Here is a 25,192-nt window from a genome sequence, read left to right as displayed (position 1 = left end):
TAGGGGAAAAACAAGGAGGCTTAACCAGGAGCTTAATTGGAGGAAACCTAGAAACATTTCTTTTGGTCTGTATGGAATGTGGGTTTTATGGTTAACTAAAATTACTGTATGTGATGTAAATTATTTTTTATTTGATGTGTTGAACAGTAAAGAATCTTGAATACTTGGGGTGCAAATATAACACATAACCTCTTCCTACCCTGTGAATACCGTGCATGATTTATTTACTTGTCATAAACAGAAGCTTTCATTGATATGAGAAATTTTATGCTTTTCTGATTATATTTAAAACAATTGTAGTTTAATAACAAATAGAGAACATTATGGCACACCAGGGCAGTATAAATACTTAGGCAGTATTTACAACTGTTGTAGCAATTGAAGCATAAAAGAAAACATGAAATAATTAACCGTAGGTAAGACTGCAATTTACCCCAGTATTATGGATTTGGTGCTCTTCCTGATAACAAAATATCCATGATGTTTAGGTAAGTTGACATGATGGTAAATAATACAACCATTTTCTGACATGGCAATTCTCAGGAGCTAAGTTAAGACCTGGTCTTCACTGGAAAAAAGAAAAAAGCAAACTCAGCAACAATACAAAAGGTCAGGTCAGTGAACTCTCAGTGAAAGCTTTAATCCTTCTAAGCTACCCAGGAAAAATGTGTCTCTGAAGACTAAAAAATATGGAGATTTAGGCTGGGTTTACAAGTCTGCTCAGGCATGACAACTGAAATCTGCCCATTGTTAATATAGTTCAAACATGGTTCTAGTTATTGGGTCGAAAATGGGCCAATAATTATTTTTTTGAGTAAAAAAGTTGCCTGACTTCTTTTTTAAACTATTTTCATTATTCTTTCCCATTTTCTCAAGATCCACGTTATGGCTTTTTTCTTTAAAAAATTGCTGTGCTAAAATATATAATAGTGCAAGTGTCACTTTCTGTTGGAGAATTTCCATTTAGTTTTATACTCCACTGAGGGAACAGTTCTCTTCTGAGAATTATACAAAAGTCTGATGAATGACAGTGACACTTGGTATAAAGGGATAGACATCTATTGACCTAATAGACAGGAGGGTTTTTAGGTCTGAAGTCTTACTCGAAGGAAAAAAGAATCAGTGGAGGACAAATATATTTCATAATGACTGTACATTATTGTTACATTTGAAATCAATGTGCTGTTAAAATAGCTGCATTAAAATGGCTATCACATTATCAGTTGATAATAATCAAAAGTGTGCTGTATTGATTTATATTGATTTTTAACAGGAAACTCCTGCCCAAAGTCCCTAGACATTTTTATACAATTTAAAATATCGGCCAATAGTTTTGGTGTTTTAATTTAACAAGACTGCTCATTTAAAATAAAAGTGTATATTTACATATGTGACAGGCAGAGTGATAGAAATAATAGAAGTTAGAGACAGAAATTAATTCCATCCACTTCCATGCTAATTATCATCCACAGACAGAGGACAGAATAGATTTTAAACTAATAGTACACTTGATCATTTGTGTACGTGTACATACATATTTTGGAGGAGCTAGTAGTGACGCCTATATTTAGGATGCCTTACATTTTCCATTATAAAGGATTCTTGCACCTTTTCTTTGAAAAGGTCTCATACCTCTACTGTTTGCAGCAGCCTTTGATATGTGGCAGGGGGTTACCTTCAGACTAAAGAAGTGCTTTATCATTCCGTTAAATTTATTTTCCTTCTCTCACGTCCGTTTCTCAATAAAATTGGGCAGCAGCAAGACGCTCTGGGCTCATCACTTGGCCCCAGCAGTCCATTCCTGCCTCTCTAGGGGTAACCATATGGGACTGGAGTTCTTCCGACTTTCAGAGATGTGGGGTGAAAAAGCTGGATCCCCACTGCTGACCACTCCCCTGACCCAGTAATACATTCTCCCTGCTTTGAGATAACAGCTTTCTGCTATCAGTTGAAGTACTGAGTCCTGTAGCTCAAAGGGTAGCAGTCTTTTCTGCATTGCTGAAAGTTCAGGGTGCAAATCCTGCTCATGATGCAGGATAGAGTAGTTGCTACAGCTACATGTGACAGAATTAGTTTTTATCTTTTTCCTAAAAACAACCTAGGAAAGTACATACAAAAATATTATGTGAAAAGAATGCTATTTAGGTTGAAAGGTCAAACACTAAAAAATTAGAAAATGCCATTTTCCACAGTTGCCTGTGCAACGTTGGTTCAGCCCTCTTGTTTATAGTGATGCATTTTGACAGTGTTTTTAATTACATGATGATAACATTTTTTCCACATGACCTCACTGCCTTCAGTGCACAGAATGACCAGTGCACTAGCCATCCTTTTTTCATAAGGTCTTTGTTGAAACTGTAACATCTCAGTGAAACATTCCAGCTTAACACAACAGCACATTTTTATGTTCCACTAGCTCTACTTCTTTCCTTATAGTCTCTTTTTTCAAATTTGATCCTGTACTGATGTAACAAAGTTGTATTTGTCATATCTCTCAGCAACAGATTGTGACATCACAGACGTAGGATTATGACTTCATGGCAGGACCAAACAGGAGAAGAGACTGGGCTGTGTGGTGGAAATAAGCTTTTAATAAAACAAAATAAATAAAACAATAAGACCAAGAGAACCTCAGAAAAATATCCTGCATTCTTTGTCCTTTCAGTATGAAAGTTTTCTTTAATTCTGCAGTTGTATAAGGTTAGTAAATAGAACACTGCAATACAGATTTTCATTTATCATACAAACACAGAATATTCAGTAGGTGGCTGAATTAATTTAACAGACTTTGCATATTTCTTTCCTAAAAAGTCATCTTATATAATAAGATTTTGGGAGTATTATAAATACAAGATGTATGATCAGACATCACATATCACTTACAGATTTAAGATGTAAAAGGGAGCATTTTTCCAGCACCTTGCTTTCCTTTGCCTCCACTGATTTTATATGTCCCTTTACTCTGACTCGTGATTCTTTCCATTCCTTCCCTCACTCCTGACTGACACCTTAATGCTATACAGAAAAGGGAAAATGAGCTATACAATCAGGATAAGCCAGTGTAGGCAGGGAAAACTAGGTAACATGGATCAAAAAAAGTCTAAATGTGTTTACTCAAAGCTCCAACAAATGGTTGGGGGAGTCTAGAAACAGAGAATAAGAAAGCTAATAGACAGAGGGCCAAATCCTGGTCCCTATATAGTCCTAGTAAACTGATCACTTAGGAAACAGTTTGATTCAGCTTCCAGCTGGGCCAAGGATTAAGGGAACAGAAATATTGCTTACAGACTATTTCCCCACAACACATCCGCTCCAGGCCTTGTGCAAAGTGCAGATCAGCTGGACCCAAAGATCTAGGGCATAGACCATATGTCAGTTTGTAGTATGCTTTGTTCTTATCCAGCACTTTAAAGACACTGTGTAAGTAAACGATAATGTAATCCTTTGGGATGAAAGGCGCTATGTGAATGTAAGTTATTGTCAGGAAGAATGGAATCACAATCTGTAGATTCTGCCAAGGATATGTACAGATTGTAAGAACTCCTTACTTGTAATCTGAATAATGCAAGATGTGAAGGCTACTCACCCACTGCACGGCAAAACAATACGAATGAAAAAAAGTCAGAAAGAGCTGTAGAGTCAACACAGAACCAAGCTAGAAACTAAAAATACCAGGGAAGTCAGTGGAAGAAACAAAATCAATACTGATGGTCAAGGCAGCACAGTGGAAGACACAGTGTTCAAAATAAGTTGAATAGTCTTCCCCAAATATCTTATAACCTCTTTAAATCACTCACACCTTAAGCAAAACATAGCAGCAGCATAATTGGAGCTTGAGCATCTATATTTTAAAATTTGTTTTCATTTGGGGTTTTGTTTTTTAAGTTTCACTTATTTTAGCTGGGTAAATGTACATCACTTAAAAAAGTTTCATAAACTATTTTAATTTGTTCTGCTCTTTAAAGAAAGACCTCTGCAAACAAAAAAAGGAGCGGAAGGGCTTTTAGGTGATGACCCAAAGTTGGCTGTCTTGTTTATTATTATAAACTCAATGGACAAGTGAACACAGTGGCATGATCAAAAATTCTCAAGGAAGAGCATAACCTGCCATCGTAGTCCCTCTACTGCAGCCAAAACTAATGTTTTTAAGTTTCAAGTGGGTCATACAGATTTAATCAGTTAATGTATAGGATATTTGCCACAAGTTTGTATTTCATTTGTTTTTACTTTTTATAACTTCTCTCACTCTCCTGCACAGTCGTCTTTTCTGCAGCACATTATTTATAACACCTAGTAGTTTTGTGTCCCAAGAATACTTGGTATGAGATAGTTTGCAAAGCTAAATTGGCTTGTGGTGTGGCGGAATGATGCTGATCTACTATTGTCAAGTTAACAATATCCTGCATTGAGAAACAAAATGTTTCCTGACATCACTTGAAACTCACTGCATTACTGTCTCTTCTGAGTCAACCTTACTGCTAATATGAAGAGTGATGTGTAATTTTGGTAATGGTGAGAGAGTTAGTCAAATAAATAGCAACAGACCAAGTGTTAAATGACAAGTTTATTACATAAAAGTAGGGAACCACCTTCACTCTTTTTTATAGTTCACTGCCCACTAGAAAACTTCATACTTCAGTAAATATTAATAGGGCTTGGTTTTTGAAAGGTTCTTTCTTAAATCACATCACTGTGCACATAACTGTAGGACAAAGCAATTCCTTCTGCTGACCTTGCGGTGTGGTGGTGCAGAGGGTAGGCTCTCGCTCGGCAACACTACATGCCTAGATTCGAGATCTATGGCACCTGACCAGAAATGCTTCTGTACCTTTCTTCACTGCTGCCTATGTCTGACATGCCCTTCACTAACCCACCGTCCTCACTCCATTCAAATCTGCTGCATAAAAATGTACTTCTGCAGTCTTGTCTATGAGAAGGAAAGATTAAAAACTGTTAATGGAACCATCAAGATACATAGATGCCTGGCTGAGTAACCAAGTGACCTTAATATTATCCCCTTTCTCTTTTATTTATTTCATTTATTCACCCATTCATTGTTTATGACCTTCCGTTCTTGTGGTATATTGAATTTAGATGGTACACTGGCATGGGCAAGAACTGCATCTGAAGTAGTTTTTGTGAACTGGCTAGCACATTTCTAAAATAATAATAAATCACAATAAATGCTTTAAATGACATTGGTTTTGGAGGGTGAATGTCATAAGTGAGCTGTGAAAATATTACAGAAAGTGTAGAGAGAATATTTGAAACTGCTAGCAGTAAGTCATTTGATACCAAACAACGACATCAGAGAAGTGGTTCTGCAGCATCAGGCAACACAGATTTATGGTTCAGTATAATCGATGCATCATCAGTAGTAAAAGAAATAACGACTTCTTTCAAAAGCTCTTCTGTATAGCCCAGGGCATACATTTGTTATATTGATTCAACACAGATACTGAAATGCCTAACACAAAAGCTTAAATGTAAGAATTACTGCACAAACAAGTTCACAAGACTGGTCCTACCCCCTAGCAACACACAAATAAATACAAATTGTGCTCATAAAAAAGCATAAATTCATGACCCATAGTTTCTTTTTCTCTCTCTTCACTTGAAACAGGATCTGACTTTTTTTTAAATACACTACATTTAAGTCTAATCTAATTTCAAGTTCTTTAATTATCCATATACCTATTTCTTTTTCAAATTTACAAAATATCAGATTTACTTTTTTATGGACATAACAGTGTCACAACCCTAAAACCTTGCTCAAGTTGTCGGCCTGGCCAATTGTCGGTCAGGCCAGAGCCGTATGCAAACATGCAAGCATGTCATGAACAAAGAAGTAGTGTGTCGGGTGCACCCCCCCATGAGCCATATATGGACATGAAAGCCTGTCTCGGACAAAGAAGGCTGTGTGCCGAGTGCAGCCTCTGCTGACGTAAGGGGCTCCAGCCCGGAACCTGGAAGGTGAAGGAGCCTAGGAACCAATCCAATGCTGACACATGTAAAAAGGAAACCAATCCAAAATTGACACGAGTACGGACCCCCAAACAAAACTATGTCCCGTGCCAAAATCAGTAGGAGTCCCCGCGTGTTAGCTGAGAGGCCTGATCACCCTGTCAGCCAGGAGTCTCCTCCGGATTTTGCCGGCTCGTGTCGTGTCGAAATAAAACCACGTCCCGTAATTCGTTATGTACTCGGTGCCTATGCTGCTGGTCAGCTGTATTTGGAGTGTGGTACGTATTTTGTAACTTCTGCAAGCATTCTGCCTTTGCTAACTCCCCCTGCTCCTTGCCTCCTTTCTTTTGTTCCTTATTCTGTGTATAGAAGAAGTGGTTACTTTTATAGCCTATACTCCCTGCCTTTGCTTCTCCTTTTTTTGTATGAGGAAGTGTATGGTTTAAATAGATAATAGCTCTAGTTGATAAATTGTTTTTCCCTGGCCCAAGCTGTAACTTGTCCCCGTTACTAATTAAAGGAGAATAAACGTAGCCATTTAGTTTTTAAACCCAGTTCTGCCGTGTTCTGTTGTTCCACCCCCATTAAATAGCCATTCGAACCTTACATGTCCCGGTCAAGCAGATGCTATGGCTACTTTTTGTCTGCTTAGATATTTTAGAAAACTATTTAATCTGTTCAGTTATTTTTAAATGTTTGAATGGTTGTTCTGTGTCCTACAGTGTCTCTGGGATCTCTGATTTCAATTTCTAAGAGATGTGTGGTCAATTTAGGAGTAGTTTTCCCCTACAAGAAACACCACTCTATTCATCTCATTCCACCTTGACACTTTTGGAATTCCTAACATCTGCACTTGCTTTCCAGCTATACAGTCCAATAGTAATATTTTCCATTTGTATACTGGAGTACTTCTCATGCCAAAACTCTATACTGACTCTCTCATACTTTTATAAATTATATATACACACACTATATAGAGAGGCCCTGGAGGCCAAATTTAGGCTGCTAGGTAAGAGATTGAAGTCCAGGACCTCCATGGTAGGATACTCTGAAATGCTTCCAGTTCCACATGCAGGGCCACTTAGACAAGCAGAACTGCAGGGTCTCAATATGTGGATGAGACAATGGTGTAGGGAGGAGGGGTTTAGATATATTAGGAACTAGGGAAACTTTTGAGAAAGAGGGAGCCTATACAGGAAGCATGGGCTCCACCTAAACCAAAATGGAACCACATTGCTGGCACTTAACGTTAAAAAGGTCATAGAGCAGTTTTTAAACTAAGGGCTGGGGGAAAGCCGACCGGTGCGGAGGCGCACGTGGTTTGAACATCCCTTAGGGAAGGATCTATAAATGGAGATTCCCTATGTCCTAATAAGGAGAAGAGGATGGAAGATGATAAAATACAGGTAGAATTTGATGAGAAACAGTCAAAAGAAAAAAAGTCCCAAACAATTACATCATGTAATGGCAAACAGCTAAAAAGTGACAAGTTTTTAAAGTGCTTGTATACCAATGCTAGAAGTCTAAATAATAAAATGGACAAACTAGAGTGCCTCATTTTAAATGAAGATATCATAGGCATCAGAGAAACTTGATGGAATGAGAATAATCAATGGTACACACTAATACCAGTACAAATACTAATATCAATCCTAATACTAATATATACAAAATATATCGGAAGGACAGAACAGGCTGTGCTGGTGGGGGAGTGGCAGTATATGTGAAAGAAAGCGTAGAATCAAATGAAGTAAAAATCTTAAATGAACCAAACTGTACCACAGAATCTCTATAGATAGTAATTCCATGCTCTAATAAGAATAATATAGTAGTAGGGATATATTACCAACCACCTGACCAGGACGGTGATAGTGACTGAAATGCTCAGGGAGATTAGAGAGGCTATTAAAATAAAAAACTCGATAATAATGGGGGATTTCAACTATCGCCATATTGACTGGGTACATATCACCTCAGGATAGGATTCAGAGATAAACTTTCTTGACACCTTAAATGCTTCTTGGAGCAGCTAGTCCTGGAACCCACAAGAGGAGAGGCAATTCTTGGTTTAGTCCTTCTGATAGTTTCTGCAGCTTTGGCTAGAAGTAATTCCAGGCTTCCTCCACCTTAAGATCCCCAGTTCTTCAGTCCAGTCCACTTCCCTAACTAATTTTCTTAATTCTTTAAAGTTAGCCCTTTTGAAATCAAAACCCTAGTCACAGATCTATTTTTGTTTATCCTTCCATTTAATTTAAACTGAATTAGCTCATGATCACTTGAACCAAGGTTGTCCCCTACAACCATATCTTCTATGAGGTCATCACTACTCACCAAGACCAAATCTAAAATGGCATCCCCTCTTGTTGGTTCAGCAACTACTTGGTGAAGGAAATCCATCAGCTATCGCATCTAGGAACATCTGAGCCCTATTATTATTACTAGCACTTGTCCTCCAGTCTATATCTGGGAAGTTAAAGTCTCTCATGATCACACAATTCCCATTAGTATTTACTTCATTAAAAACATCTCTATCCATATCCAGATCAGTTCCCGGTGGTCTATAGCACACCCCAAGCACTATCTCAGGGGAGGCTTTAGTAGCTTTCTTCCCCAATGTGATTTTTGCCCAGACAGACTCTGTCTTATCCATTCCATCCCTTCTTATTTCTTTACAGTTAACCTCATCACTGATATACAATGCTACGCCACCACCTTTGCCTTTATTTCTGTCTTTCCTAAACAGCACATAGCCTTCAATACCTGTACTCCAGTCATGACTACTATTCCGCCATGTTTCTGTTATCCCTATAATATCCGGTTTCACTTCCTGCACCAGTAACTCTAGGTCCTCCATTTTGTTACCTAGGCTCTCAGGTCACTTGTGCAGCCCCATTTCTGAGGACCAAAGATGGCCCCTTGTATTTTGGAAATTTTATGCAATTGTTTCTATTAATAACATCCTAAATAATAAGTGGGGAGAAAGCTGTGCTAGTGGAATTTTGTAGCAAGGAGTGACAAAGAAAGAAAAAGAATGAAAATGGGAAGCAGAGGTGGAGAATGACGTATAAGAGGAAGGAAGAAAGGAAGGAAAGATGTCTATGGAAGGAAAACAAGGCAGAGGAAATTTTTTAATCCATGTGTGATGGACATTGAACTGCTCTGTTATGATTTATGAAAACTGTATGCTGATCTGGTTATTGAGTTGTTTATTGTATGAATATATTGACTTAGTTTAATAAGAGTTGTAAGTAAAACAAGCAAGAGAAACTCAAGATAAGCAATGCCTCAGCAAACATTGGAGGGTTGTTATGAGGTAACGATAGAGCCACTGGCTCTGAGGAGTCTGGCTTAGGGTTGCCAATTTTATTTGGAAGTATTCCTGGAGGTTTCATCGCATGACATAATCTTTAACTCAAGATTAATCTTTAACTCCTAGGAACTCCAGGACAATCCTGGAGGGTTGGCAACTCAGGTCTGGCTCCATCTCCTGCAGTGTTTACCAAACAGATTTTGACAAGCAAGGCCCAAATCCCAGAAACTCACAAAAACAAAAGAACGCTGGCTGATTAAAAGAGATTCTCTCTTTCCAAAGAAGACGTAGTTGTTGGGAAGCTGGTCGGGGAACTCCATGGGATGACTGAAGAAGTTAGGTCTGCCAAGGCTGCTATTAGAGGATGGTAAGTTTTAGGTAAAATAGACGTGTGTAGGCTGTTTTAAAATCCATTTTCTCTCGATGCTTTATTCATATTACTAAAATTAAAAAATACCTTAGTTTTAAGACACTATATTTACCACTGGTCACAGTAATAGTCCAAGATCAATAATGCAGGTTGTTGTCAGCAAATTGCAGCAAGGCTGGCTCAGACACTGGGTAGCAAGAGCAGTTCAATTTAATGAGGCAAATATGGAATATTGCAAGTATTACTGTATATCTAATGCTCTTAACTCTATAGCCAGATCTGAAATTAAGCATTCTTGATAGGATTTGAGCACTGTGAAATAAGGAAGTGAAATAGTGAGAGTGGATTCAAGTAAGCCTGGATTTTACTTTAGCTGCATCCATATAAATTAATTCTGAAGCACTATAAGGTTATGGCCACATTTAGTAGACTCAGTGCTGAAATAACAGTTCAGAATTTTTAAAAAAGTAATAATTTGTAAAATTAAGCCTAGGCATAGCCCGAATATATTGACAGAAATCTTTAAAAATCCAGTGATATTTATGCAACAAATGGCTTGGAGAAAGTAACTTCAGGCAGCATGCTCTGTCAACTATTAAATTCTGTTTGCCTACTAAGATTGTACATAACAGTTGGCTAAGATCTTCAGAAACATCCAGTGCTTGAACTTTCAAATTATTTGAATATATAATGTTTCAATCTTTATGTAATTAAGCATGCAGAGAATGAAACACATTTGATAGACTAAGTAGTTATTGTAGATATTATATATACATTCCCAGTGTGTGTGTATACACACATACACACATACTTATTACACAAAAGCTTACATAAAAAGACCATTAAGGTTGCAAAATCACTCAAAAATTAGTATATGCCACAATTAAGGTTGTCTATGCAACCATAATTCGGCCCCCTTGTGCATATGCACGATGTCTTTAATTACATGATCACGTATTTTTTCCACAAGCCCTGCCTCATTCAGTGCATAGGTGCTCAATGAAAGCGGCTGATAAAGGAGGTGCTGTTGTCATTATGAACAGGTCTGACTACCAAAAGGAGGCCACCAGACAACTCTCCAATCTCAAATTCTACAGGCCACTTCCCTCAGATCCCACTGAGGAATACACTAACAAACTGCACCATCTACTCAGACACTCCTTACACTAACACCGGAACAAATCAACATACCCTTAGAGCCCCGACCAGGGTTATTCTATCTACTACCCAAGATCCACAAACTCAGAAATCCTGGATGCCCCATCATCTCAGGCGTTGGCACTCTCATTGAAGGACTGTCTGGATATGTGGACTCTCTGCTCAGACCCTATGCCACCAGCACTCCCAACTATCTCCGTGACACCACTGATTTCTTGAGAAAACTACAATGCATTGGTGACCTTCCAGAAAACACCATCCTAGCCACCATGGATGTAGAGGCTCTCTACACAAACATCCCCCGCACAGATGGAATACAAGCTGTTAGGAACAGTATCCCTGATGATGCCACAGAACAACTGGTTGCTGAGCTCTGTACCTTTATCCTCACACACAACTATTTCAAATTTGATGACAATATATATCTCCAGATCAGTGGCACCGCTATGGGTACCCACATGGCCCCACAATATGCCAACATTTTTATGGCTGACCTGGAACAATGCTTCCTCAGCTCTCGTCCACTCATGCCCCTTCTCTATCTACGCTACATTGATGACATCTTTGTCATCTGGACCCATGGGAAGGAGACGCTGGAAAAATTCCACCACAATTTCAGCAGCTTCCACCCCACCATCAACCTCAGCCTGGACCAATCTACATGGGAGGTCCACTTCCTAGACACCACGATGCAAATAAGTGATGGTCACATTAACACCACCCTATACTGAAAACCTACCGACCGCTATGCCTACCTCCATGCCTCCAGCTTCCATCCCGGGCACACCACACGATCCATTGTCTACAGCCAAGCACTGAGGTACAACCGCATCTGCTCTAACCCCTCAGACAGAGAACAACACCTACAAAATCTCCACCAAGCATTCTCAAAACTACAATATCCGTACGAGGAAATAAGGAAACAGATCAACAGAGCCAGACGTGTACCCAGAAGCCTCCTACTGCAAGACAAACCCAAGAAAGAAACCAACAGGACTCCACTGGCCATCACATACAGTCCCCAGCTAAAACTCCTCCAACGTAGCATCAGGGATCTACAACCCATCCTGGACAATGATCCCACACTTTCACAGACCCTGGGTGGCAGGCCAGTCCTTGCCCACAGGCAACCTGCCAACCTGAAACATATTCTCACCGGTAACTGCACACCGCATCATAGTAACTCTAACTCAGGAACCAATCCATGCAACAAACCTCGATGCCAACTCTGCCCACATATCTACACCAGTGACACCATCACAGGACCTAACCAGATCAGCCACACCATCACCGGTTCATTTACCTGCATGTCCACCAATGTAATATACGCCATCATATGCCAGCAATGCCCCTCTGCTATGTACATCGGCCAAACTGGACAGTCTCTATGGAAAAGGATAAATGGACACAAATCAGATATTAGGAATGACAATATACAAAAATCTGTAGGAGAATACTTCAACCTCCCTGGCCTCACAATAGCAGATCTTAAGGTAGCCATGCTGCAGCAAAAAAACTTCAGGACTAGACTTCAAAGAGAAACTGCTGAGCTTCAGTTCATCTGCAAATTTGACACCATCAGCTCAGGATTAAACAAGGACTGTGAATGGCTTGCCAACTACAAAACCAGTTTCTCTTCCCTTGGTTTTCACACTTCAGCTGCTAGAAGAGGGCCTCATCCTCCCTGATTGAATAATCTCGTTATCTCTAGCCTGCTTCTTGCTTACATATATATATATATATCTACACACCTGCCTCTGGAAATTTCCACTACATGCATCCGACGAAGTGGGTATTCACCCACGAAAGTGCATGCTCCAAAACGTCTGTTAGTCTATAAGGTGCCACAGGACTCTTTGCTGCTTTTAATGAATGAGCAATTATTCAATATTTTGTTTTATCCTGATTGCTCAATGTATGGTTACATGCTTATTTCCTGCACACAATTCAAACCCAGCTCTAACACAGAATTATTAATTTCCTCATGGACTTTTCTATGACATTCATTATTATAATATCAGAGTGTTTCATAAACATTAATGAATTTATTTTCACACCCTGTGAGGTCAGGTGGAATTATCCTCATTTTTCAGATGGGAAACCAAGCCACAAAGATATTATGTTCACAAGTAGCCACTAATTTTGGGTTGGTAATATGAGACGAGTAGGACCTTATCTTTCAGAATACTTACCATTATATAGCATTTTATATGTTCAAAGCACAGATGTCATTGCCTTCAGCTGCAGCTGCTCAGGAGTGCTCAGGACTTCTGCAAATCAGATGCCAGAGTCTGAACTTAGACACCAGAAAATACCAAACACACTGCTAATCACCACCTGTGAAAAGTTTAAGTAATTTGCCCATCATCATATTCTGTGGAATTCTGTGGCAGAGGCAGGGATGGACACCAGTTTTCCAGGGTAGTAACTGACTTACCCATGAGATTATCTTTTCTCTTCCTACAGCCCTTGCCTCATTTGCTAACACCTTCCATCTTCTGCAACAAATGAGACAGAGGTCCTGCACACAGTTTCTCTCACTACATAACCCAGAGCACTAACCAAATGAGCTAGAGGACCTGTTGAAAAAAATAGTATGTGATCATGTAATTAACAACTGTATCATAATGCACGTGCATAAGGGGGCCAAAATTTAGGTTGCACAGAGAAGCTTAATTTGGCGTATCCTAACTTCTCAGTGCTTGACATTGCAATGTTAGTATTCTTTTAACATAGGAAATTACACACAAACCCCCTATGTTTTTAGAAAAGCAAGCTGAAAAAGCAGAAATTCCATCATGTGTAATCATACTGATACCCACATGGTTCATAAGCAGAGTTGGAACCTATAGACCTACTCTACAGACTTCTGCCACTTGAGCTAACTGAGTAACTAATAGCAACAGTAAATTGTCATCCTCTGTGTGGAACAGCACTATAGGGGGATGACTCATTCTGACAGCAGTTTTCACAGATATTTGCTGACAGCACAGGATGGTGAAATGCAGGAGCCTTGGTTTCAATTCCAGGTTGAGGAGGGGAGTGTGCTCTTCTGCCTCTGTTCCTCCCAAACCTGCCCCCCTTCTGTCCTGTCCCCTCTAGCCTGTTCTTGTTTGAGTCCTGTCTAATCCCTGCCCCTGGCTACTTGCCTAGCTAGTCCACCTCTTGAGCACCTCCATTCCAGTCCTAGTCTCCTACATGGGGTTATCTGTCCAAGTCTCTTTCTCAATCCCCAGGTCTCCTCATCACAATCTCAACCTGGGTTTCTTGCTCTAGTCTCCTTGCCAGATCCTAATTTCACACCACAGGTTCCTAACTTGATCTCAATGTCCACGTCCCGCTGCCCTTGCTCCCACTGCCCATCTCCTCTTTTCCCAGATCCAGTATCCTTCCCCCAAACCAGCTCCAAGACCCAGACTTTCCATCCCGGCTCATTGTCCCAACTTAATCCCTTTGCTGCCAACACTCCACCAAATCCAGGCTTATTGACCCCCACCACCTCCTATATTTGAGTCAGGCTGCTTCTTCCTCCATAGCATGCTGCCTGAGCACCATCAGAGGGAGCACTGAGAGCAAAGGAAAAGAGTCTCTTCTCCTATATCTGGTGCTGCATGCACTCTGCAGTAGCCAGGAGCAGCAATGTGCAAAGAAGTCACTTCAGGGAAACCAGCTCCAGGCTACAACATGCTCAGTGCAGATGGAATCTTCAGTGAATTTAGCTGCCAAACTCTAACGTTGGTACTGAGCATGTACAAACAAGATTTTTCAAAGGCTCATTCCTTGGCCAAATTTGGGCAGTTTTTTATTGGAAGGAAAAAAAGGCACATCCTTGACACAAAGACAATCTCCCTACCAAATTTCAAGTCCCTGCTCTCAAATACAGAGGTGCTAGAATGTCTCAACAAAACAGCTGTTTTAGCATGGGCAAAACAATTTATTTTCCCCTACCTTTGTTATTGGAAACTGTTGAACCAGTGTGGAACTTCAGAAACAAACAAAACAAACAAACTTCACCATGAGACTGACAGCATGGAACCTGAATGGATGAGGTTAAGTACATTAGAAGCTACTGAAAACAAGGTCTTATGATGGGAAGTACTGGGCAACTTTACATACAGGCAGTGCTACCAGTTCCACCTATAATGCACACATGCTTTGGTAATACAAGCTTGGACACAGATGATGTATGGAATCCAAGAAGGGGGAAGCTAAAACCACACGAAGATAAAAAATCCATGTTCCTTTTACAAAGGCCTAGTTCTCACAGGCAGCCAGGCTCTTCCCCTTTTCTTTAGGCATCAGCTATGTGGGGAGGACAGCGGGGAAGGGAGCTGGTAAAGCCTGTTCATAAAGGCCTTTACTTCAGAGGTTTGTGTCAAGTCAGAGCCACCAAACTTATAGACAGAAAAATAAAGTCTCTAGGGCTCAGGTCAGGCTAGTTATTTGGGTCCTGCAACCTGTAGCACCACCAGCAAGACTTCTAGTCCCTCTCTCTTACTCAGCTTCCTTTTCCTGTTTATATAGCCCAGCCCCAGGGGCAGGGAAGGGTGCTCCTGGATTGTGCCCTCCAGACTGTTCCTTAAAGAGATAGTACATCGCACCATGGGTATATGTAATTAGTATGCAGCATTCTACTCCAGAACATTTGATATCAAACTTTGAGATTTTTGATTTCTTGAACAAAATTAGACAACTAAGATGGAACTATGAAATTTGAATAGTTAATATTAATGAGACCATAGAACAAATATTTTTCTTAAATATTACTTATTAATCTACACAGACTGTTTACCAGAGAACTGATGTATTTTTGGAATGTAACTCTTTCCCACCCCCACTGAAAGTGTTTGAATGGGCCATGATAACCTTTCAGGCTAAAAAGATTTTATCTTTTTCAAAATCATAATTCTCTTCACCTTTGTGAAATTAATCATTTGTTTTGTACTTTCCTTGGAGACTTTTGGTTGAAAAATCATCTAAAATATCTTTGGTAATTATTTCACTCATTATTATTGAAAGCACAATGTCCTCTGGGTGAGAGTCACATTGTATCTTTGTGATCATTTCAATTCCCTCTTGGCTCTGTTCAATAAAAATCTAAGATCAATAGCTACTGGCCCACAATAGCTCTGCAGAGCTCCCTGCCTCTGCAGCTAAGAAGCTGCCACTGAATCAAGAATCCAAAGTGTAAATTCAAAGCAACCACAGAAGACTGCATTATGTTTTCCATTACCCACCAGGCATCCACAATCTATGGATCCTTCTTGCCTAATAGCTATCTATGACTAACATAACAGAATGCAATGGTATCGGGAGGGGCGGGGGAAGGTAGGGATGCTCCCCTAAATCATGATGAAGGAGTCTTTTGACAACATTCTATAGGCTTAGTTCATTTTGACTGACAGCTATGCCTCTTTTTTTGCTGTCAGAGAAGTGTAGCTCCCTCTCCTGTTCACTGGCCCAGTATGAGGTTGTTCAAGATAGGGGAAGCCTGCCTTGCGACTTTTTACACAGCTTTGGGAAACTGGGCTTGAGGCTCCTTTGTATGCCCTGCATTGTGTGTGTTCACCTCAGACCAGACCCACTCAGACAAACCTCCAGGAGCAAGGCGTCTGTCTGTAAAGAATATAGAACAAGATTACATTTCAGCAGCCTCCTCTCCACCTGCCTGCTATGTGATCCCAGCTCAGTCAGTGCCGAGACCTCTTCCTGGGAGAGCAGAGGGTACATTGTACAACACAACCCCCCTTACAGACATGTTCGGACTCCCACAATAACTAAACCCCCAAACGAGCAAGCCCACGTTCTCCTTTTGTGGCATTTAAACTCCCTCTCAGGGTGCTCTTTAAGCCCTTTTAGGTCCTATCTGTAAAGAACATAGAACAGGATTATAGTTCAGCAGCTTTCTCTCTGCCTGCCAACTACATGCTCCCAGCTTCCAGTCAGCGCTGAGAGCTCCTGCTGGGGAGGGGGGGGGGGCGGGGAAGACAGGGAGGCACAGGGCAGGTAGAAGGTACATCCTGCCAGGAACCAGGAAGTTCTCCCAAAATGCTGCAGTTTGTAGTCTACAACTTGTAGTTCCCAGGACTGCTGTTGAAGCACACTGGACCTTGGACTAGACCAGGAAAACTATCATTCTATGATTTTAGGCTCCTGTTGGATGATCTACAATACTCAGAATGCATTGTGTCACTGCTTGAGGTACTTGAGTCAAAGTAAATGTTCTGAAGAGTTATAGAATTTGTACTTGGTAGTTATGTGCAGTTTGGAGAAAGTGGAGCTACTTCATACCTCTGAACAGCCATACTTGCCTAGAGTAGTTTGTCTGGAATTTTTTATTAAAATTTTACCTCACCCTCTGGTTTTCTGCTGTACTGTAGTTGATCCAAAAGTACTATAATTCCTGACTTGCTAAAATTCTTAGGCTCCAAAAAATCCTGAACTTCCTTCTGAATTAATTTACATGTATGAAGCTAGTATTTCCTTCACTTCAGTGTTACCACCTACTGCTTATTATGACAGTGTTTTCCAGAACATTTAACTTTAAAACTTGCAACATGCTCATGGGCTTCTGATAGGCCAGAAGCTTTAGCACTTTTGAATCCACTTAATCTAACCAGCCCACTGGTTGTGGGTAACAAAATAAATTATCTAAATGCTTTCTCTTAAAACTGAGATGAACACTTTACTGTTTTTGTAAATATCATTCAATCAAGACAACTATGAGGGAATGAGCTGGATTCTATTCTGGCTCTCCTATCATCAAGAGAATCACTAACTACATGTCCATTGTATAATCATTGTATAATGGTGCTGATGCTTGAGCCCTAAAAACACAGCTTGACTTTCAAATTCTAAGTCACATGGAGAGAAAACATTTTAGTTGTCAACTGAATAAATGTATATGGAATCAGAGAGAAAAATCATGAAATCTCATAAGGCTGAGCTCTTCTGAAAATCAAGTCCTTTTAAAGTGCCTCCCATAAATAATCCAAGCCCCGGAGAAATCAAAATCACTAGTCACTTTTGTAAATGTAGGCCATAATAATGATAAATATCTTTAGTAACACATGTGGTGATTTAGATTTTCAAAGATCTGTGAAACATTAGCACAGATGTTTTTAAACCCCAAAAACATTCTGAGGCAGAGAATCCACAAAGTTTATATAGACAGTGCTCAGATACTGTTGTGATGGACATTAGCACAACCCCCCAAGATAGACAGAGGTTCTCAAACTGTGGTTGGTAGATTGGGTGTGTTCCACAATGCATTTGCAGAGATCTTGCTTGTTTCCAGCTTCAACTTTTCATTAAAAGATTGGTAGAAATACATAAAAGACTTTCCTAATTTTACATTTAAATGAAAGCAATTGCTGTAGTTACCCCACAGAATTCATACAATCGTGAATGGGAGGAACTGGAGGCCAGTACAATCACTGACTAAGAAGGAGAGGCAACCTATGAGACAGTCTGTAGTCCACACTATGTAAAAGTTTGAGACCACTGAATTAGAATGTCAGAGTTTTCTGGATGTTCAAAATGTGGGTTTTATTACCTACCTATGAGGGATAGCACTGCCTCTACTGCGTAGGCACATTTCAGGAAGATTCAGTTTCACTGCAACCACACAAGATGGCCTGAAACATCAAATCCTTAATAAAAAGGAGAAAGAAAGCTGTAACATTTGTTCTTTGGTGTTTTGAAAGATAGTCTTGACACATCAGGCATGGAGTCCAGTTTGCTATTATACATCAAAAATGGAAACAAGTGAGGTTGAGCAGTGATGGCACAATGTGTAAAAATATTAATTATAGGTAGCACTTCAGAAATTTGAAAATGTACGGTTCCATACAACACACATCAATCAACCAGTGGACAACTCTCTAACATTATAGGGGTGGTTTAATGGTGATGGCGGTTTTCAGTTCACCCAGTTTTTTGCTACAAACACTCACCTATCTTTATTATTGCTGTCATCATTAATGTTTAAGAATTCTCAGTAAATCTTTTCCAATATAATCTCTCTAATTGTGAGCAATTGCAGTAAATCTGGCTAGAGTGTCAGAGTGGTTTCTTCTCTCTGGTCTTCAGGACCTTAGTACAAAATTTGATAGCTTTCAAGAATCCTGGGGAACCTTGAATAAGAAATAAGAGGAGTTGGTGAGATCTGTCACATTCTATATAGCCATCTTTCATCCGACAGTTCTTGCACTCTGAACAGGGCAATGTAAAATCAGCAAAGAAATATAATGTTACATGCATTGAAATCCATATTACGCTAGTTTTTAGAGAATTTGAACAAAATCCAAGACCAGCTTTATTTATGTGGAGGACAGAGTGTGTTGGTTTTGTTTATCTTCTCAAGTAAGCACCTCAGGACAGGGAATGTGTCTTTGTGTCTTCTACCACGCCAAGTTTACTGTGAGCACTTAAGGATTAATACTAAATAATAAATAAATGTAATACTTGTGAGAGGTGCCAGATTGGCATTGATAGAGAACAATGCTGTCTATTTATATACAGAATGGATGCAGCATCAGTGCAGGCTTGCCTACTCTGCCCCACCTATTAATCATGTATTTTAAATGGGCCACCAAACAACTGTCAGATGGTAACAATTCTTAGTCACTAAAATCTTGGGAAAGAGTTGAACCTGTGGCCTCAAGCTGCAAAGCCTTTTTCTAGGTCTTTATCAAATCACCTGAGCCATCCAGCATTCTGTATCTGGCTCCTCTTATTAATTTGATTGGATTTTTTTTTGAAAATAGTATAATCTGATCACAGTCATTTTCTCTAACAATTGGGTGACCATCCTGGTTTATAATATTTTACTAATAACAGATTCATCCATTTGCTTTATGCCCCCGTATACATTTTCCTTACCCTTTGAATTACAGTAATTTGTGTGAATTTTAGCCCAATAATTGTCATCTTTGTTTTCTAGTTTACATGAAAAATTCTTTTCTGAGATATTGAGGTACATTCATCCTATTGTAAGTGATTGTGGCAGTGGCCATTTTAGAGGATAACTTATTCTCTTTTCAGAGTGCTCAGTTAAAAAAGCCTCCTTTTAAAGTGTGCTTGTAAGAAATAGTGTGGAAAGCAGGGGACACCTTCCTCAGCTGAGTTCCTTACATGTTATCATTGATTCTTGTTGTAGTAGAATTGGCAGCAATAGGATGATTCTGATGGGTGGTGACCTTATTGCCAGGAAAAAGGAGCTTGCCAATGGGATTTCATCCCAAATAAAATACTTGGGTTTACTCCAGTCAGAATCAAAACAGAAAACTCCAATTTGCTTTAGCTACTACAATGAGGCTTGTAGGTACCAAAGGTAACTGCAGCAACAAGGTAACTTCTGCAGTTACCAAAACCATATGACACTTCCAAAATCCCCACAGTTTAAGATCAGTCTTTTGTAACAATGGTTAGAGATTTTTTTTTTTACAGTCCAAATGCAAGCAAAATAGAATCAGAAAGCACGCAACTATTAGCCCCATCTAGGATTCCAAGGCAGCAACATTAACAACAAACCCTTTTTTCTCTCAAACTTTTTTAAAAAAAAGATTCCATACTAAAAGCAATATTAAGAGAACATTACGTTTGTATTACTAAGCACTCCACAGTTAGTAGTGGCCCCAATTACTGAAAAGATTCCACATGCAACCATAACTCTGTCCTCTTGAACAGACACAGTATGATACAATCTTTAATTATATGTGTCATGGTTTAGGGCTAGCTACACCCTGCAGTCCTCTCAGTGTAACACCTCCAGGTGATGGGTCTCTTGCCTTCATCTCTCTTGTGGAATCTTGCAATTCTCTCACTCTCTAGATTGGGTCATCAGTGTGCAGCACACAGTTTGCCAACTGCAATTATTTAGCAGGCCCAGCTGGATTCAGATACCCTGCAAGACTTCCTTTGGGACTTGCAACCAGTACCCAGGGGTGAAAGTAGAGGTAGGGACTTCCTGGTATAGGGCTGGGTTGGGGCTGGCTCTGGCCCCCAGAAGGGGCGGGGCCTCTGGTGGAAGGGGCAGGGAAAGGGGAGAGCAGAGCCAGCCCCAGTCCCAGTCCCAGCCTGTACCGGTAAGTGCTCTCCCCTGCCCCCGCCAGGGTAGCAGCAGCAGCCAGGGGCTCCAGCAGCAGGGCTCTGAGAGCTATTTAAAGGGCCCGGGGCTCCCCTGCCTCTACTGCCCTTTAAATAGCTGCTGGAGGCCTGGGGTAGTGGCGGTGGGGCTCTGGTGGCTATTTAAAGGGCCCAGGGCAATAGAGGCAGCGGGAGCCTTAGCCCTTTAAATAACCCTCATAGTCCCGCTGCTACTATCCCAGGGCTCCAGCTGCAATTTAAAGTGCCCGGGGCTCCAGCCACTGCTGGGGGCCCCAGACCTTTAAATTGCTGCCTGGGGAAGCCGAGCCGCCCCGGTACGGCGCACTGACTCTTGCCGGTATGCCCTACTGGAGCGTACCGGCTTACTTTCACCTCTGCCAGTACCTGAATATAGTGACATAACACAGCCTTTTCACAACGAAGTATTGTTTAATCTCATCAGAAGGAACAAAGCATAACAAGAAAAGGGTTTTTAACACAACTACCAGTTAACTTGCTTAACCGTCTTACCCAAAATTTAAGTAAGCCTTGCTTATTCAGACATCCCCCACGTTTCAGTCTAGGGGGACAGTGTGTACCCCTGCAGCTTCTGCCTCCCTCCTTGCCTATCCCCTCTATGAAGTGCATCTCTTTATTAATTCCCAAAATCCTTTGTTTCTCTTGAATCTGTTTAAACTGGTTTATGCACCCCAGCAGAGGGGGTCGGGGATAGACTTCCAAAACGTTGATTGTCTGCATTGACCTTTAATTATCAGTAAATGGGGGGCAATGGAAAGATTTGTCTGCTTTCCTGTCTATGTGCAGGTCCTCTCATGCCTGAATTAACCCCCTAACAATCTTATAGCAAACACCACAAACAAGCAGCTGGAATAGATACTGTTACTCCTGGGGGATTTCTGCGCCACTGCACAATGCAGAATTTTGCAGAAATTAACATTATGTGCACAGAATTTCCTGTCTCCCACAGTATATCTTCACTATGCGCATGCCATTTGGCTTTCTACAGAAAAACTGCAAAATCTACTGTACATGCACAATTTCTATTTTCAGCCATCATTTGATCAAAGCAAAACCAGATTTCACTGAATACTAAAAGATATTTCTCTTCCATAAAGGACTATGTCCATACCAAATTTCAACTTTCAAACCTCCAGCTATTTAGGATTAGATTGGATCAAAAAATCTTGTAAAAATATATTTATGTAAAAAAGTGTCTCTCTCTTAGCTCTCCTAGAACTCCAAAGTAGCTGAACTAGACTAAAAAACTCCAGACTAATTGATGACAGTTCCAGAAGGGCCTGAGTAATTAAATACAGCTAAAATAGAAATTAAATAACCTTATTGACAATAAGAGCGGCTACACCTGTGATAAGCAGCCACCAGTCTGAGGCACTAGCACACCTTTGCCTCAAAAGTAACCGATCCCTCAAATTATTAATGTTACACTCAGTGTGTGGCGCTCCTGTGCTTTTCCCTAGAGTGCCATTCAAAACATAGTCCAGAATGCCTGGCACAGAATTACATATTTTCAACATTTAACCTGAAATAATTAACAGTAATAAAATAACTGGTGTTATGTTCCCCATTATACCCTTATGTAACATTATGCCAGTTAACAAAGCTTTGTTGAAGTTTTTTTGCCCACTAAAATGTAGCAGTAGCAATTTCTACATTTGCCTAAAAACAAATCACTGCAGTTTTCTGTTCTTACCAATACATCTGATGGCACTACCAATGTTTATTGTTACAGTAAGACAGAGAGCTTCCTTGGGCAGATATATATGAAGAAGATATGGAACACACCCATCTTTGTCTCCTCAGGCCTATTGATTTCATGTTGCTGGTGTATGTCCATCTGCCCTCTGAGGAATCAGGTGTTTATTGAGTTTCTCAGTATTCTTTTAAGAGGTTTCAGCAGAAATCAGTGGATTACTGAGACCTTGATCCCCAAAAGGCTGTTGCCTTGTACAGTACCCGCAGCTGCTGCAGAGTATTCTGGCTGCCTAATATAAAGTTTTAAACCACTGCTTCTCAGGCATGGTGCACAGCTAATCCGCTCTGTCTCCTGTTCTGATGGCCAAACCTGAATATAATTTACTTAATGAGTTGAGGAAAATTAGCTGTTTCCATTTTGCTAGCATTTGTGGAGAGACAGGTAAGATCTAATTTTAAATCCTGCAATCTAATTCTTTGCCACACATTGGAAACTGGGCAGGGAGCCAAAAGATAATGCAGGGTGTCTCTATCCACTCACAGGAAACTACTGGTTTGACTTAACCATTTAAAGATTAGGAGAGGGATTTTTATGGCTTTATGAAATTAAGATACATAGATAATATATAGATATAGGCATGCATTAGGTTCTTAAATTATTTTCAGACACTCAGAAAGCTGTCCCACTCTTCCACCCCCTTTTTGAGGATATTTACATTGGAAACAGTTAGAGGTTATGCAAAGAAACAGGTTTACAAATGCTCCCTGTCAGATGTGAATACCTTTGAGACCAAGTGGATTTATATTCTCTTAAAAATCTGTATTTCTATACTTGAGTAGTTACACTGAGATTTTGGAGGAGAAGGGATTTCATGTCTTGTGTATGTGTGACAGGTAGTATATGTCACATGCTCTCAATCAGAATTTTAAGGCTGAGGTTACTTGATAGGCAACTCTCTTCCTTACCTAAAAAAGAAAACAGAAAGGAAAAGGGGGAAAAAAGGCGTTCAGCAACAGGAAGAAACCAGATGACTCTGCAGGCCCCCATTCAACCCTCTCCCTTAATATTTCTTTCTTTATGATTGCCAAGTCAAGTAGAGAACACTCTATCACAAATCACTTATTCTCACTTAGTGACACACAGCATTAGTGTATACATGTATTAATGGATTTAGTTGCTTTTATGTGATGAAAAAGGTTTATTTATATGTACACTAAATGTTGTCCTTTGAGATGTGTTGTGCACATATATGTTCCACTGCAGGAGTATAGGTGCCCAATGCCAGCAGTACCAGTAGGGGGTTCATGCATCCGTTGTCCTCGTGCAGTAAGATGAGAGTATAAAGGGGTACCCCCTAATCTATTCCTTCACACTTCCGGGAACTAATGCCCAAAATAGTGGACGAAGTGGGAGGGTCATGGAATGTGTATGTTCACAACACATCTTAAAGAACAACGATTACTATACAGGTAAATCACAGACTTTTCTCCTTGCAGATGTAATCGCTAACAACTCCTCCCACCACTGTTTTAATTGCCAGCAGCATCAGATATGTTGTTGTCAAAGGTTGAACCCATAAAGACAGCCCTATTAAATTCAGGTCCCATAAAGGTAGTTGATGAGACACAGGAAGGTACATGTGAATAAGTCCCTTTAAAAATCTGGATACAAAAGAGAAGCAAGAAGATAGAAAACCCATCTACTGGTGCATGTACTGCAGAGATGGATGTTAGATGGACTGTCACTAAACTAGAGAGACAAGACAGGTGAGGTAATATGTTTTATTGGACCAATTTCTGTTGGTGAGAGACTAGCTTTCAAGCTTACATGGAGCTCTTTCTCAAGTCTCACTGAACTGATAGAGAAAGCAGGATATTTCAGATGCAGCAGGTAATCTAGCATATGTCTAATCTCCCCAGGTTTTCAAAGTGCTTGAGCCCGAAATTGACCCAACTGAGTCCCCCAACCCCTGCTAGGAAAGGAATCCCTCTGCATATGTTCAAGGGTCCAACAACCAATCCAGAGACTGAAGCATTAGTCTGGAGACACAAATCAGCATGGAAGACACAGTGATTGAAGTCAGGCTTGCAGACAGCTGAAGTGAAGTGTTGCATGCTGAGTCATAAACATGCATGGGCCCAAGGGTCCCAATAGGTGTAGGCAGGGTCATAACTGGGGGGGGAGGGGGAAGGGGGATGAGCAGAGCAGCCACCCAGGGCACAAAGCCATGCAGGTGGAAAAACGGGACCAACAAGGCCCGATGTAGGTCTGGTGAAGGGCATGCTCTAACCGATGCCAACTGGTAATGTCTAAAAGGCTTAGATCTCCTTCTAGAGAAATTCCAAGGTCTTTGCTGTTAAAATTATTTCTTTTGCATTTGCGATTTGAACTGTTTCCTCTGTTACTGGGGTGTAGAGCCCCAATAATTGGAGAGTCACACAGGAGTCTCTAACATGTGCATGGCATCATCTTTTTTTTGAGAAAACAGTTTCGATCCTTCAACTGGTAGGCCTTGCATTGTGTTTTGTAGCTCCCTTGGGATGCCAGAGCTACAGCCAAGAGGAAC

The 25,192-nt window shown here is 40.4% G+C and overlaps 1 protein-coding gene across 1 annotated transcript in view; it reads right to left on the bottom strand.

Annotated features, from left to right (window-relative positions):
• The window catches only part of LOC127030195 (sodium channel protein type 1 subunit alpha), a 358,700-nt gene that overhangs the window by 192,379 nt on the left and 141,129 nt on the right, over nucleotides 1-25,192 (bottom strand). The gene's annotated exons all lie outside the window — the stretch shown is intronic.

This window comes from Gopherus flavomarginatus, chromosome 10, assembly GCF_025201925.1.
Source record: "Gopherus flavomarginatus isolate rGopFla2 chromosome 10, rGopFla2.mat.asm, whole genome shotgun sequence".
NCBI lineage: Eukaryota > Metazoa > Chordata > Testudines > Testudinidae > Gopherus > Gopherus flavomarginatus.
Note: the sequence above shows the minus strand (reverse complement) of the source record. Positions and strands in the feature narration are given on the sequence as shown.